The following is a 14,505-nucleotide window of genomic DNA, read 5'->3' as shown; positions in this document are numbered from 1 at the left end:
TCTAGTTTTTTTCTTTATGATTATCATTTTTCAGGCTTTTTTAAGCAAACTTGGTCTATGTTCAATGTATGCTTTAAAACATAAAGCTCTAAAAGTTCAGGGTTTCAGCTTCCACATTTACAGCTGTAATTCGTTGCTGATGTGCTGCTGCGTATGGTGTGAGGCAGGGATCAAGGGCTTCTAGTTTGCTTTCCCTGTGGATGTCTAGTCATTCTAGTACCACAGGTTGAAAACACTTCCTCTGGCACAATGGGCTGCTTTGGAGAAGATGAAACCAGGAAGGGAGGGCATGGAGAGACCATCTGAACCTGAATTAATGACAATACTGAAATGAAGAGGTAGACTTCGCTTATTTTACTCATCTTACTGAGTTTAAGAAAACACAGTAGTCTCTTCACTTAAGAAATTAATGTATAGAACAGTCTTTTGGACTCTGTGGGAGAGGGAGAGGGTGGGATGATTTGGGAGAATGGCATTGAAACATGTATAATATCATATATGAAGTGAGTTGCCAGTCCAGGTTCGATGTACGATACTGGATGCTTGGGGCTGGTGCACTGGGATGACCCAGAGGGATGGTATGGGGAGGGAGGAGGGAGAAGGGTTCAGGATGGGGAACACATGTATACCTGTGGCGGATTCATGTTGATATATGGCAAAACCAATACAATATTGTAAAGTTAAAAAATCAAAAATCAAAAAAAAAAAAAAACTACTCAGAAAAAAACAGAAAGAAAGAAATGAATGGGCTGACAGTCCATTCATTAGAATTCCCTTCTGCCATGAACTTGCACGTAATCCACCTGAAACATGTCCGATGGCCAGGAGTTAGCTCAGCTTTCTGCCGTATGTTGTTGGCAGCGTATCCTTCTGCATTGTGGGTATAGCGTGCATCCCTTAGTGTTCCAGACAGTAACTGAGATCGAGAGGAGGACTGTACCCGTCAGGTGGGATAGAGTGTATCTGCCCAAGAGTACTGAGTAAAACCAAGCTGAAAACCAGGTCCAAGTAGGAGTAAATGCTGGCCCTGCTTGTTCATTCGCTCTGTCCCACTTTTTTGCAACATCACTGGAGCTTTTATTGTCCTTTCAGTTGGATAAATCAACGCCTAAGTTATCTTAGAATAATTACTCAGATCTAAATAACCTTAATGTGTTAGAAAGGACCCCAAACTATGAATGACTCTCAAAATCCATTGATTTGCAATATGCAAGTCACAGGTGAGTTGCATATAAATCATCCTTGTGGAACACATAGAAAATGTTTAATATCAGCCAAAAACACTGGAGATCAAACCAGTCAATCCTAAAGGAAATCGGTCCTGAATATTCATTGGAAGGACAGATGCTGAAGCTGAAACTCCAACACTTTGGCCACCTGATGGGAAGAAATGACTCACTGGAAAAGACCCTGATACTGGGAAAGACTGAAGGCAGGAGGAGAAGGGGACGACAGAGGATGAGATGGTTGGATGGCATCACTGACTCAATGGACATGAATTTGAGCAAACTTCGGGAGATAGTGAAGGACAGGCAAGCCTGGCATGCTGCAATCCATGGGGTTGCAAAGAGTCGGACATGACTGAGCTACTGAACTGAACTGAAAAACACTGGGGTAAGTGGATGAGGCAACTGGGTCAGGGACTGTAATAACCCAAGCCTTTCCCAGGCCCTGTTGGATCTCCTGGAAAGCTGAAGGCCTCAATGTATCGACACATATGTTGTCCGTCTGTAACAGAGCAGTTGGCTCATTCTCATCTGCTGCTGCTGCTGCTGCTGCTAAGTCACTTCAGTCCTGTCCGACTCTGTGTGACCCCATAGATAGCAGCTCACCAGGCTCCTCTGTCCACGGGATTCTCTAGGCAAGGACACTGGAGTGGGTTGCCATTTCCTTCTCCATCATTCTCATCTAAGTGCTTCCAAAAAACGTAAGGTAGTGGCTGGAAATCTACAGTTCTGGTCAATTTGTAATCATTTTTCCTGTTTCTGGAAACATAATCCCATTTATCTTGGAGAATCATATCTCCTTAACTGCAGACTACTTGATTTGGGTAGGATGGCTACATTCATGAATCCAAGGCGGGCATTTGACCCAAGACTAGTGAGTCAGAGTACCACAGCCCCTGACCAGGGCGATGAGCCCAGGTCTGGGTATAGGATGTAAGTTGATCCAGTCACAACCAGGTATAATTCTTTAGCTCGAAACTTTGAGAAAGAGGGAAGCTCTTTGGGCTGGGGTTCCTATGTCAGAAGAATAGAAGCCTGGAAGGGTAGCTTGCTCCAGCGAAGGGACAATCAGACCGAGAATCAAGTTAAAACAGAAGAAAGCAGAACCAAGAGATAGTTGGTGACACTGTTTGAGCAGCTGGATCTACCTATGCCGAAAGCAGTCCTCACACAGCATTTTCAGCGTGAGGGTGCGAGTGAGAATGTGCATGTACCAGGGAGGGTAAACAAGGAAGTAGGCACCTCAGTTTTGGGTTGCATTTTCCCCCTTACAGCCCTCATTTCTCAAATCCGTGGGGATTGCTGGATCCCAGCTTGTTTCTACTGAACCTGAATGCACGGACTTAGAGCCGAGGAACCTGCATTGCAATGAGCATTCTAGCTAATTCCTGAACACACTCAAGTTTGAGATCTGCTGTTCCAATTTTATGGCTTAGGAAATTGAGATAATGAAGATTAGGTGTCCATCACAAGCTCTTTCAACAGCACGTGTTTATTCTAGGTATGTGGGAATGACAGTTGGGAAGACATCCACAAACGAGCTGATGAGTTACAGAACCAGAACTAGAATTCTGTTCCTGGTGACCTGACCTTCCCAAGCTTCTGCTTTAATACATTTCTTCCTGACTTTTCATCTAAACTGTGAACGCTGACTAATGGCAAAGATTCTGCATTTGGGCAGCATTCACGGCATATAAAAATAGGTATTCTAACCACCTTGAGGTAAATGCTGCTAGGTGGACGGTCTGAAATTTGCAAATGTTTCCATCAAAGCAATGGAGGATACAGAGCAGCAGAAAGAAACAAAGGCAGCCCCCACGCAGGTCCCACCCCTCCCTGTCCAAGTCTCAAAGACACTTCTTTTCCTTAAAAATGCATGCAAAACGTTGTATTCAGTTCCAGGGTATGTAACAGAAAAAGAGTTTCTTCCAAAATATTTAAGTAAAAAAATAAATATTCCAGAAGCAGTGGCCATCATTATTCCGGGGCTTTGTTTACCCCTGGCACACCAGCAAGTCACCCAGGAGGGACTTGCTCCTACCCCACTTACATTCCAGTCAATTCATTTTTATTTTTCTTTAAACCCCAGGATTTCTTTTCTACTAGAATTATTCATAATGAAAACATTAACAAAAGAAGCAATTGTGAGCCTTTATTGAGTACCAGCTGTGTTGAAACACTGGGCATATACTTACCAGAGGAGGTGGTTAAAATGATTATTTCCATCACAAGGATAAGAAAGTTGAGGCAGAATATTAGGAGACTTGCTCTAGGTCATACAGGTAGTTGAACCAGGATTAGAATCTAGGTAGTCAGACACCCAAGGCTCAGTTCAGTTCAGTCGCTCAGTTGTGTCTGACTCTTTGTGACCCCATGGGCTGCAGCACGCCAGGCTTCCCTATCCATCACCAACTCCCAGAGCTTGAACTCATGAACATCTAGTCAGTGATGCCATCCAACCATCTCATCCTCTGTTGTCCTCTTCTCCTCCTGCCCTCAATCTTTCCCAGCATCAGAGTCTTTTCCAAAGAGTCAGTTCTTCACATCAGGTGGCCAAAGTATTGGAATTCCAGCTTCAACATCAGTTCTTCCAAAGAATATTTAGGACTGATCTCCTTTAGGATGGACTGGTTGGATGTCCTGCAGTCCAAGGGACTATCAAGAGTCTTCTCCAACACCACAATTCAAAAGCATCAATTCTTCGGTGCTCAGCTTTCTTTATAGTCCAGCTCTCACATCCATACATGACTTCTGGAAAAACCACAGCCTTGACTAGATGGACCTTTGTTGGCCAAGTAATGTCTCTGTTTTTTAATACGCTGTCTAGGTTGGTCATAGCTTTTCTTCCAAGGAGCAAACATCTTTTCATTTCATGGCTGCAGTCACCATCTGCAGTGATTTTGGAGCCCAAGAAAATATAGTCTGTCACTGTTTCCATTGTTTCCCCATCTATTTGCCATGGTATGATGGGACCAGATGCCATAATCTTAGTGTTTGAATGTTGAGTTTTAAGACAGCTTTTCACTCTCCTCTTTCATGTTCATCAAGAGGCTGTTTAGCTCCTCTTCACTTTCTGTTCTGCCCATTGATTTATTCTGAAGTTTGCTGAAAATAGTATAGTTTGTTCATGCTGCTCCACTGTCTTCGAAACTCACAGAATATATAAAATAGGTGTGTTTTATCCTATAGAGATTAAACCTCAGGAAAGCTGAGCTAAAAAATGACAATTTGTAGAGCGAGTTGTTGAGAATTTAAAGATTTCATTGTCCAGTGAACCGAGTGGCTTGGAGAATCTGGATGTGCCCAGGGGGATAGAACCTACAAGAAACCGCCACACCTTATGAAAAAATACCCAGTGATTCTAAGATTTTATAGGAGTTTATGGGAGAGTGTGGGGAGTTCTTTCAGACTGCTGACTGTGGAACGGCATACAAGTATGGTTTCAAAGCAGGAGAGAAGCTGTGAGAAAGAAGAGTTCAGTGGACTCACGCTTTTTTAACTGAAAAATTAACAACATTGAGACAGTCTTAGGCATATGGGTAGGACAGACTGAGTTATAATATACTCTGGGGGATAGTAATAAGGAGCTTGGCTTTCACTAGAAACATACATAAGCTATCCAAATGGGTCTCTACAGTTTCACGGAGCCCGAGAGTCCAGTTGTAGGGCCTAGAATAAGATCCATCTGTTCAGCTGGCATTCCTTAAGAAGGTGGACAGATCAGAAAGTTCAGTCCTAGAGAGTAGATATTCTTACAGCTGCTGATCTTTGTGTCCTGCACTGAATGATTTGTGCATTAAAAAACAAACAAACAGTAATATTTATCAGAGAGTGATACAGAAAAATCGTATCCAATCAAGAAAAGATCATGGTGCATCCACATTGCTGCAAGGGCATTACTCCATTCTTCTTCATGGCTGAGTAATATTCCACTGCTTACACATACCACATCTTCTTTATCCATCCATCTGTCAGAGAAAACTAAGTCAGGCAGAGAAAGACAAGTATGATATCACTCATATGTGAAGTTTTAAAAAAATGATATAAATGAACATGTTTCCAGACATAGACACACAAATTTTGAAAATAAACTTACAGTTATCAAAAGGGAAATGGATGCAGCAAGGAGGAATAAGTTAGGAGCTTGGGATTAACACACACACTACTATATATAAAACAGACAACAACAAGGGCCTAGTGTACAGCACAGGGAACTCTACTCAATATTCCATAATAACCAATACGGGAAGTGAATCTGAAGAAGAATGAATATATGCATACGTGTAACTGAATTACTATGCTGTACGCCGAAAACCAACACGATGCTGAAAACAACGATATGCAAAGAAATTTTTTTAAGTCATTAAAATAAACCATCATTGTGGTCTTGAAAAACAAACAGTCTAGCAAAGGAAGGGCATAACATAAGGAGGACTCAAAACGTGTGTCCCTCCTCTGAACATTTCTTCTCTTTCGTTCATTAGTTTTGTAAATATTTATTGGGTCTCCCCCATGCATGGCCTTCCCAGGTGCTGCAGTGGTTAAAAATCTGCCTGCCAATGCAGGAGATGCAGGAGACACCAGTTCAGTCCCTGGGTTGGGAAGATCCCCTGGAGGAGGAAATGGCAACCCACTCTGGTATTCTTGCCTGGAGAATCTCAAGGACAGGGGAGCCTGGCGGGCTGCAGTCCATGGAGTCACAGTCTGACGTGACTTAGCAACTGAGCACGCATGTACCCTATATACTCGGAAGGCTGTGTCCTTATCAAGGGCTTTGCATCATCACTCAAATGGTTATGAAGTATCGGCTAGACTCTCCTGGCTCCAAGATTTTCCTGTCCACTCTGCCTCCAGAGGGATCCTTCTAGAGGGACCTGACGGTATTATCCTATCTTTATACGCTTTAATGACTCCCTGGCTCCTGCAGCAAGAGACATGCAACTGGGGATCCTTAAGCTGGTTTTGACCCATAGACATGTTTTCCCTCTATGTGTGTTCTTTAAAATGTGGATAAGTCCTCAACATGTAATGTTTTAATTTTTCATATAAATCTGAATCAGCAGCTTCTCTTTAAAAGTTGGAAGGTCTGACATCCGGCACCACTGGCCAAACTGACCACTACATTTAGACAAAGAACCTCTTCTCCTGCTTGCCACAGTCCCTAATGGCTTCAGCTCCACCTGCTTTGTTCATTTACATTCATGCTTGGACCAAGGGAGATGTAAGAGTTTGAAATCCCTTGAGGGACGGGATAACGTCTATGCAGAGTATGTCTCCGAGGATCTTCACAGCTTGAAGCTCTTTGGTTTCATCCTTTGTAAAGACCCCGTTCCAGCCACAGTGAATTCTCTGTAGTTCACTAAATGACAAGCTTTGTCATCCTCAGGCCCCTGACTCATGATGGACTCTCTGCTTCAACAACCCTCCCTCCAGCTTCCTTTCCTGCCTAAAGGAATCTCATTTATCCTCAAGACTTAGTCCAATGTCTCCGTGGAACGTTCCTCAATCCCACCAGAGAGTTATTTGCTTCTATCCTAGTGTTCCCACAGCACTAGGTGGCTCTATTACTATTGCAATTCTAATAGAAATCAAAATTCAAAATTCTATTTGTCCAGTTGGAAAATATATTTCTTGCAAAGGAGGACTCTATCCACTCCATAGGGCTTCCCAGGTGACTCAGGGGTAAAGAATCTACCTGCCAAAGCAGGAGGCGCTGGTTCGATCCCTGGGTCAAGAAGATGCCCTGGAGAAGGAAATGGCAACCCATTCCAGTATTCTTGCCTGGGAAATCCCATGGACAGAGAAGCCTGGCGGGCTACAGCCCATGAGGTTGCAAAACAGTCAGACACGACTTAGCAACTAAACAACAACAACCCACCTCCATATCCCCAGCTCTTCATATGGTGCCCGGCACCTGGTAGGCACACAGTGTTCACCGAATGCACAAAAAGCTGGATGAACGGATGCATGAATGGATACTTCCAGGAGAACGCTTTATCTGTGTCACAAGACTATGACATTTAAAATAAGGGAAGTCATGACTTGAAACCAAATTTCAAAGTTTGATAATCATCATGACATCTCCAGATAGCAGCTCTTAAAAGTTCCTGTTCATCGCAGCCTTTCAGGGAAAACAAGCCTTGAGACAATGAAATATAAACAACAGAAGTAAGTGCATTTTAAGTAAAAGAGACTTAAAATCAATAGGGCACCACGTCTTGGTGTGGAGGGGCGAATGATCATGCTGCATTCAGAGAGCTGACGGTGAAAGGACCCAGAGCGTGTCTCTTATTAGCTAGTGGTCTCTCTGGGAGCGCCTGCCCTGAGGAGCGGAACATCTGGGCCCCCGAGTGGCAGGAAGAAATCATTTATCTGGAGTGGGCATGTGGACACAAGCCGCCATGAGTAAAGCAGTCCTTAGAGCTGTGCAGCACAGCTCTCCCCTATGGAGCACAGACAGCAAGACAGACTGCCCTATCTGGTCTTGAGATGATTCCATGCAGCCACGTCGCTAGTCCTGGACAGTGAGTCGTGAGCCCAGAAGAGGTGTGCCTTGTGGCCGCAGCATTTAAATACCAGCATGAGACCCTCCAGGGTGATCTTCATTCTCCCAGAGCAACATTGTCGGCCTAGGACACGGAAGAGACCAGTCAACCTGCAGCAGACACATCACACACCAAGACAACTTGTGCCATCATGGTTACTAATTCTTGGGACTGTTTGTCACTCCAGCTAACACAGCCTATCCTGACTGATACAACAGATGGCTCTGGTTTGCAGCAAGTGGCAGAACTAAGACTGACAGCTGGACATTTTAGGAAGACTGATTCTCTGCAGTTTAAGAAAAAGATGTACAAAGTATACAAAGATGGAATGAACTACTTAGGTTATTGTTCATTCATACAGTGTACACTAAATTCTACCCTGGGTAAGTGTTCTATAGACAAAATCCTCATCTCTTTGGAGGTAAGGGGCAAGCTTCTTTTCACTCAAGATGTTTGTTTGGATGGCCCCGAAAGTTTTGACTCAACGAATTAACTCTAAAAATACCTGCCAACCTGGAACTTCAGGATGTCTATTTCCTCTGGTCTAAAAAAGAAAAAAAAAATCTATTTATTTAAAGTATTCCTTTGCCTCAAGCCATTTACTGACCCACTGAGTTGTCTGAATTTAATGTAATTTTCCCAGCAAATAAGTCCCTTGCAGGCCAATACTCTTATTCTTCCTTTGCATCTTTCTCATGCTATTTAGGACACAATAGTTTATTGTCTGTCCTCCTAGGAAAATAGTCAGCATTTGACACTAGCTATTATTATTAACTGATTGATATGTTTCAGATATACTTGTCTTTCAACCATTTAAATTAGGTTTGGACTTGTTTAAAAAACAAAAACAAAACAAAACAAAAGACACCAAGGAGCACAAATATATTACCCTAATAATTTTCAGGCAAAATGATTCTTCCTTCTGAAAAAAAAACAAAAAAACCCTTAGCCCTGTACTATCGAATTTGTGGCCAATTACAATATTTCATTAACTTCTTAATTGGGTAAGTGTTTAATGTATTCCTACTATGTGCCAGGGGGAAAGGTTTACATAAGAGTTTACAAGATATGTTATTTCATGTACTGTACCCATTGTTACACAATTCTATGTTGTAATAGTGCCTATGAGTTCTCTGTATAAGACTATTTGCAAGGGGAAAAACAAATTCAAAAAGTTGGAGCAAAACATTCCCTTGGTTTACCACCTTAAATTCTGAGGGTGTGGTGAATGACTTGGGGTAGTAGATGAGTAATGTAAAAGTATGTAAGGGAGAAGAAACAACCTTTTTTTTTCAATATTTCCATTTCTGCTAAGCTTCATTTCAGGCTTTCAGAATTGGAGAATCAGCTGCCTGCTATAAGAAATTGCTAATAAGCAGCAATTAAAGACTGAGAATTTATTCTTTCCATTCCAAACCTGATGTCATCCCCAGATGGAGATATTGGTACTAGTTAGGCTATTCAGCATTTTGGTAAATGAAGGCAGAAGGATTTGGTGTCTTTTGGATCCTGTGGAGGCAGAAAAGTGGTCCAGGAAGAAACACTTGTGTTTGATTTTGTTTTGCCCACTGGGATCATTTACACCTTTTTGCTTTGCTTTAGAACCAGGAGCTGAGGTGGGCACCTGTGTCTTAAAAAGCAAGGTGCCAGTTCTCTAAAAGAACACTAATTCATGAACTTTCTACATTCTTCCGTCTTTGCGATTGCCGACTCTGCATAAAATGACAATCAACTGAAAAAGACGGATCAATTTCAGTGAATTCAATACCCATTAATAGAAAAGAATGGGCATATCAGAAGCCAGGGTGAAGACAAGCGCTGCCCTCCTTTTATTTAGAAAAACCACACAGAAATACAGCACAGTCGATGTGCTGTTACCAGGACTTGAAAGTAGATTCAACCACCGTGTAAAAGATAAAGCAAGCCGGCAAGGACATCAGGATTTTCCCAGGGTGCCTTATTCATAGACATCTGACAGAAGAGGACCTCACAGAGCTTTGAGGAAAAGCTGAGTTCTCAGCCCACAGCCACTTTCCAGGAACTTCCCTGCAAACAGTGCTCTGTACTGGCGGGACGGAGATCTGAGCCTTCTGCCTCCTGCTCCCGGAGCTTCCCTCGAAGCACAGTTATTTACCGGGGCTTCATGAGAGAGCCAGCCGTAAGTGAACGGAACTCAAGAAAGTGCAGCTTCTAAAAAATACACCGGGGCGCCTCTGCGGTCCTTACTGTTACAAACTGACGTTTGACAGTTCAAGCCACAAACTTAACTACACACACACACACACACACACACACACACACACACACACAGAAAAACACCTCGTTTCCCCAATTTCCTTAACTTTGAGTAAACAGGAGTCATTTTCTGTGGTTATACTCCTTGAGAATTTCCCAAAGACAAAACGACACAAAAGACCTGTGAGCTCCCTTAGGAAAAGAGGACAAACCGAGTTCCCGCTTCTCCTCAGCCCGGGGTCCTCGGTCACCCAGCCCCCCGAGGCCTGTGGCGTCTCAGTCCCCTCTGGAAAGGTCCCCTCGCCCCGCTCCCCGAGTCCCCAGTCATTTCAGCCTCCTGACTTGCCCTTTGTGCTCCCTGCTCTGTGGAGCGAGTGGCCCTCAGTTTAGGCGTCTTTGGCCAATGGGGTGAAAAGCAGGAGCGCTGCCCCGGGAGGACATTCAATGAACGAGGAGTGGCGGCGGGGGAGGGGGTCTGCAGGAGGACCCCGACTCGCCCGCCACGTGCTCCGCGGAGGGGGCACTGCGCTCCCGGATGGGGCGCTGCGGGCCGAGGGTGGGGCGCGGGGAGGGGAGCGGAGCCGCCTGGCGGGCAAGGAGGCCCTCTAGGCGGGATCGTCTCCACCGAGCGCCGCGGAGGGGAGAGCCGGTCCTGCGCCCCGGGCGGGGGGCGAGCCTCCGCCCACCGGCCGGCCTGGGTGGGGGCGCGGCGCGGGGGTCCTCTGCCCTGACTTCCTCCTCCGCTGGCACTCAGCCACAGTCACCCCCGGAGCCCCCCCGTACCCCCCAAAAGCCCAGCCAAACAGCGAACCGCGGGAGGAAGCCGCCGGCTGCAGGAGGCGGGGTGCGCGCGCGGGGGGCCCGGGAGAGGCGAGGGGCCGGGCTGGCGGCGCCCAGGGCCGCGCCGCGCCCCCCGCGCGCCCACACTTACCCTCGCGCCCGGGTGGTCGCGGCTCCGGCGCCCGTCTCGGCGCGCGCCCCTGGCCGCCCGCTGCGCCCCGGGCCCGGCCGGCGCGCGCGGGGAGGGAGCCGGGAGCGGCGCGCGGCGGCGGCGGCGGCGGCGGCTAGGGCTCCGGCGCGCCCTGCGGGCGGGCGGCCGCCGAGGCTCCGCCGCCAGGGGGAGAACCGGGCGGGAGCCGCGGCGGCGGCGGCGGCGGCGCGCGGGTCCGCCGAGCCCCGGGCGCAGCGTGCCCGGCCCGGGGCTGCGGCTGGATGCGCGCCCGGGCGGCTGCGGGCTCCCGCGGGGGGCGCCCCGGTGCCTCCAGACCGCGGGCGCCGCCGCCCCCCCCCCCCCCCCCCGGCCGCACTCCCTCCCCCTTCCTTCCCCCGGCCCCGCGCGCTCGCGCGCTCGCTCCGCGCCTCGCTCTCCCCTTTAAACGCCCACTCCGGATGGGAAAAGAAGACAACTTGCAGTCAAGTTGCAATTAACTTCCGCGGCGGCCGCAGCCCGGGCGGCGGCGGCACTGGAGGCCGAGCCCGCCGCCTCTGGAGCCCGACGCCGGCGCGCCCCCCGCCGCCCCCGGCGCCCCAGCCTGAGTGAGTGCCGCTTCCCTCCCCGCCCTCGCTCCTTTCTCTCTCTTTTTTTTTTGGCCCTATTCGTGCTCTTTTCCCTCGGTCTCTGCTTTGCTCGGAAGCGATCCAAACTTCACCGCGGGACCCGCGCGCGGGGCGCCTCGTGGGGGTCGCCCGGCCACAGGGGTCCCCGAGGCCCTCCTCCCGCGCGCGGCGGGATCCGGAGGGACGGCCGGGGGCCGGGGAGGGGAGGGGGCGCCCAGGCCGGGGCCGCAGGGGGCTCACTCGCCCTCCCTCGGGGTGTGGACGCGCGCACACACCTGCCCCGACAGACTACGGCTGAACGAACGCCTCCGGGCCCGCCGTGGGACCCTCTTTGGCAAGAGAAAAGGGGACTCGGGAAGCGCGCCGGGAGCTCGCGGGGACCCGCTGTGTGCGCCCCGGAGCCGGCTTGGCCGCGCGGCGCCCGGCGCGGAGCGGGAAGGTCCCGTCGGCCGGCCGCGTGCATCAGGCTCAGCATCCGTCCCGGCCCGCGCGCCCGCCGGGGGCGGCGAGGGGGGCGCGGGAAGTTTGCGGCAACTTCTCCAGCCCGGAGCCGCTCGGCGCCGGGGCGCTCAACTTGGAGCCGGGAGTTGGAAAGCGGCGGCGCCCGGCGTGGCGAGCCCTCGCCGGCGGTAGGCAGGTGGGTCCTGACCGGCTCCCGGGGCGAACGCGGGCGGGGCTGGGGGTCGGGCTGAGGGCCGCAGGGCGCGCCGCCCCCCCCCTCCCGAGGGCCGGGACCGCACCGGGGCGGCCTGCGGTCCGCGCCGAGTCTCCCCCCGCGGCCGCGGCCCGGGCGCCGCGGCCTTCGCGGGGCGCTCCGCCGCCCAGGCTCCGGGGCTGGCGGGGCGCGGGTTTGCACAACCTCGGGGAGAGGGCAGGGCTGGCCGGCGGCTGCTCCGGGCAGTGACAGGCGCGTGCCGGGACCCGGGAGACCCACTGGGCTGGACGCCCGGGCGCCCCCAGAAGCCACGGAGAGGGTCTCGGGGCTCTTGCTAGACGTTTCGGCCCGGATCGCCACTAGAGCGTAGCACCTTTCACTTCTAAGTGTCAGCCTCATGATCGCCTCTCAGAGCGCCCTGGTTGGCAACTTGGACCCTGGCGAACTTTCTCCGCAGCATTCCGGATTTTCAGGCAAACGCTGGGAGTCTTGGACTCCACATGGTTGTAAGGAGACCGAGAAAAGCGAAAGACGAAACAAGTCCTAGTCTCAGGAGAGAACCTTTCTGCCCCTACTGGCTGGGGTTCCCTCCTGGGAGGCCAGGGGACCTTACTTTCCCAAGAGGACAGAGAAGGGGTTAGGACCGAGGAACACGCGACTGCTGGGGTCAGGATTTGTCCCAAGCAGGTCCCGAAATCCAGTGTTTGTGCTGCCGACAGTCATTCATGCCGCTGAAATTTTATTGAAATTTACACCCAATCTAAAGTGAATTTTTCTGGGATGTCGGGAATTAAGATTTATTCTGCAGTCAAACGTAGCTTGGGAAAAAAAGAAAAAGATGAGACAGCCAAGGTTGAGGTGTTTGCTCTAAAAATCTTTAATCTGTGTGGTACTCTGCTATGATTTAGCAGCAGTCCTTTATTTCTTTTGCATATTATTTTAGTAGAACAGGAGTACGTTCATATACTGACTGCTCCAGTCTGCTGGCAAACATTAGCATTCAGGCTTACATTTTTGACAAATGTGCAGACAGGAATAGCATGAATAGGCATCTTAAATATTAACAACCTAAGCATCTGTTGTGAAACAAATTTAATATATTTACTCTGTTTTTCTCACATTGTTAGAAAAGGTTATAATAAGTGCATAATTTCAACTTTAGTTAGCAGAAGTAACTGGCTGTATCTTTCACTACCTCTCCAAGTGTTTAACACAATCAGCAGACATAAATACTGTAATTAACTTGGTTAGGCACATTATTAAATACACTTTAAACCATGTGAATAGTATATAAAATGTAACAGTAGCGAAATATGTATCCTATTTGTGTACATTTTAAATGACTATGCATTTTATAAATATACCAGGCATGTTTATTCTTCATCTCCATTTGACACTTATTACTTTATATTTTTCCTAATGGAAACAATATTTTAAATGTAGAGTTGTTCAGTCATATGTAATACATAATATGTAAACAGTAGCTATAAAATACAAAGCATTGTTAAATTTGAGCATGGCTACATTGTAACAAGATTATACAGGAGAAATAAAAATCCCTGCTCAATTTTGTATTCCTTTCTGAATAATGAATACACATGATGGATGAGAAAAGAACAGATAGGGATTTCCCTCCTGAAGTACTAGTGCCTTAAAATGTGTGGGGGGAGGGGGCAGGGGGCAGAGGGGGACAAGGGGGAGAAGCAGGGGAAAGATCAGCAGAGAAAGCAGACTTAAAGAACTTCCAAAAGTCTGAATAGTTATTTCCAGAATCAATGCATTCTTCATTTTCCCACAAGCTGAAATATGTAATAAATAATAGTTCTTTGTATGTAAAAGTATTCCAAAGGAATGCCTTTTGTTCAGTTGTTGTAATAAATTAATATATTCTTTGGTTGATAATCTACAAAAGTAGTTCTTTTGTCTCACAGCATCTTAAATGAGAACAGCAACAAAATGAATGTTGGTTTATTTCTGCACAGAAGTCTGCTGCCAGCTATAGGAACCTGCGATTGAATAAGATGATGTGCTGAGTGATGGTTCAGCAAGTCTGCATTAAATTAGCAAAAAGGGAAATATCTGGGGGAGATCTTCAGTGATTTTTGTTCGTGTGATAGGTTGAGGATCCTAAATTAGGCCTAAAAGGTCAGGTGACAAGCACCTGTTCCTCATTATTGTTAAAACCTTTTGGTTACAAACACTGTTAAGCTAAACACAACATGGATATACAGCAGGAACTCTGTACAGCACTCTGGTGGTTTTTCATCCGCTCTGGAAATTTCCAAAA

At 48.0% G+C, this 14,505-nt stretch overlaps 1 protein-coding gene and 1 long non-coding RNA gene across 5 annotated transcripts in view; one reads left to right on the top strand and one right to left on the bottom strand.

Annotated features, from left to right (window-relative positions):
- Positions 1-3,364: 3,364 nt before the first annotated feature.
- On the bottom strand, positions 3,365-11,018 carry LOC133252617 (uncharacterized). Of its 3 annotated transcripts, XR_009738000.1 has the most exons (3): positions 8,661-11,018; positions 8,277-8,315; positions 3,365-7,855 (listed from the first exon to the last, which is right to left on the bottom strand). It is a non-coding gene; the product is annotated as an uncharacterized LOC133252617 (long non-coding RNA). The 3 variants fall into 3 exon arrangements; XR_009737997.1 differs by lacking the exon at positions 8,277-8,315; XR_009738001.1 differs by lacking the exon at positions 8,661-11,018 and having other exon boundaries at positions 8,277-8,647.
- A 319-nt stretch (positions 11,019-11,337) lies between these two features.
- SATB1 (SATB homeobox 1) overlaps positions 11,338-14,505 on the top strand; it is a 100,117-nt gene continuing 96,949 nt past the window's right edge. The window contains exon 1 of one of the 2 annotated variants that reach the window (XM_061425330.1): positions 11,338-11,542. The gene's annotated coding sequence lies outside the window, so the exon portion shown is untranslated. Of the gene's footprint in view, positions 11,543-12,118; positions 12,201-14,505 lie in introns of those variants that run through there. The other variant, XM_061425336.1, reaches the window with a different exon arrangement.

The sequence above is a fragment of the Bos javanicus genome, chromosome 1 (genome assembly GCF_032452875.1).
Source record: "Bos javanicus breed banteng chromosome 1, ARS-OSU_banteng_1.0, whole genome shotgun sequence".
Taxonomy (NCBI): Eukaryota; Metazoa; Chordata; class Mammalia; order Artiodactyla; family Bovidae; genus Bos; species Bos javanicus.
This window is presented reverse-complemented; position numbering and strand designations above follow the sequence as displayed.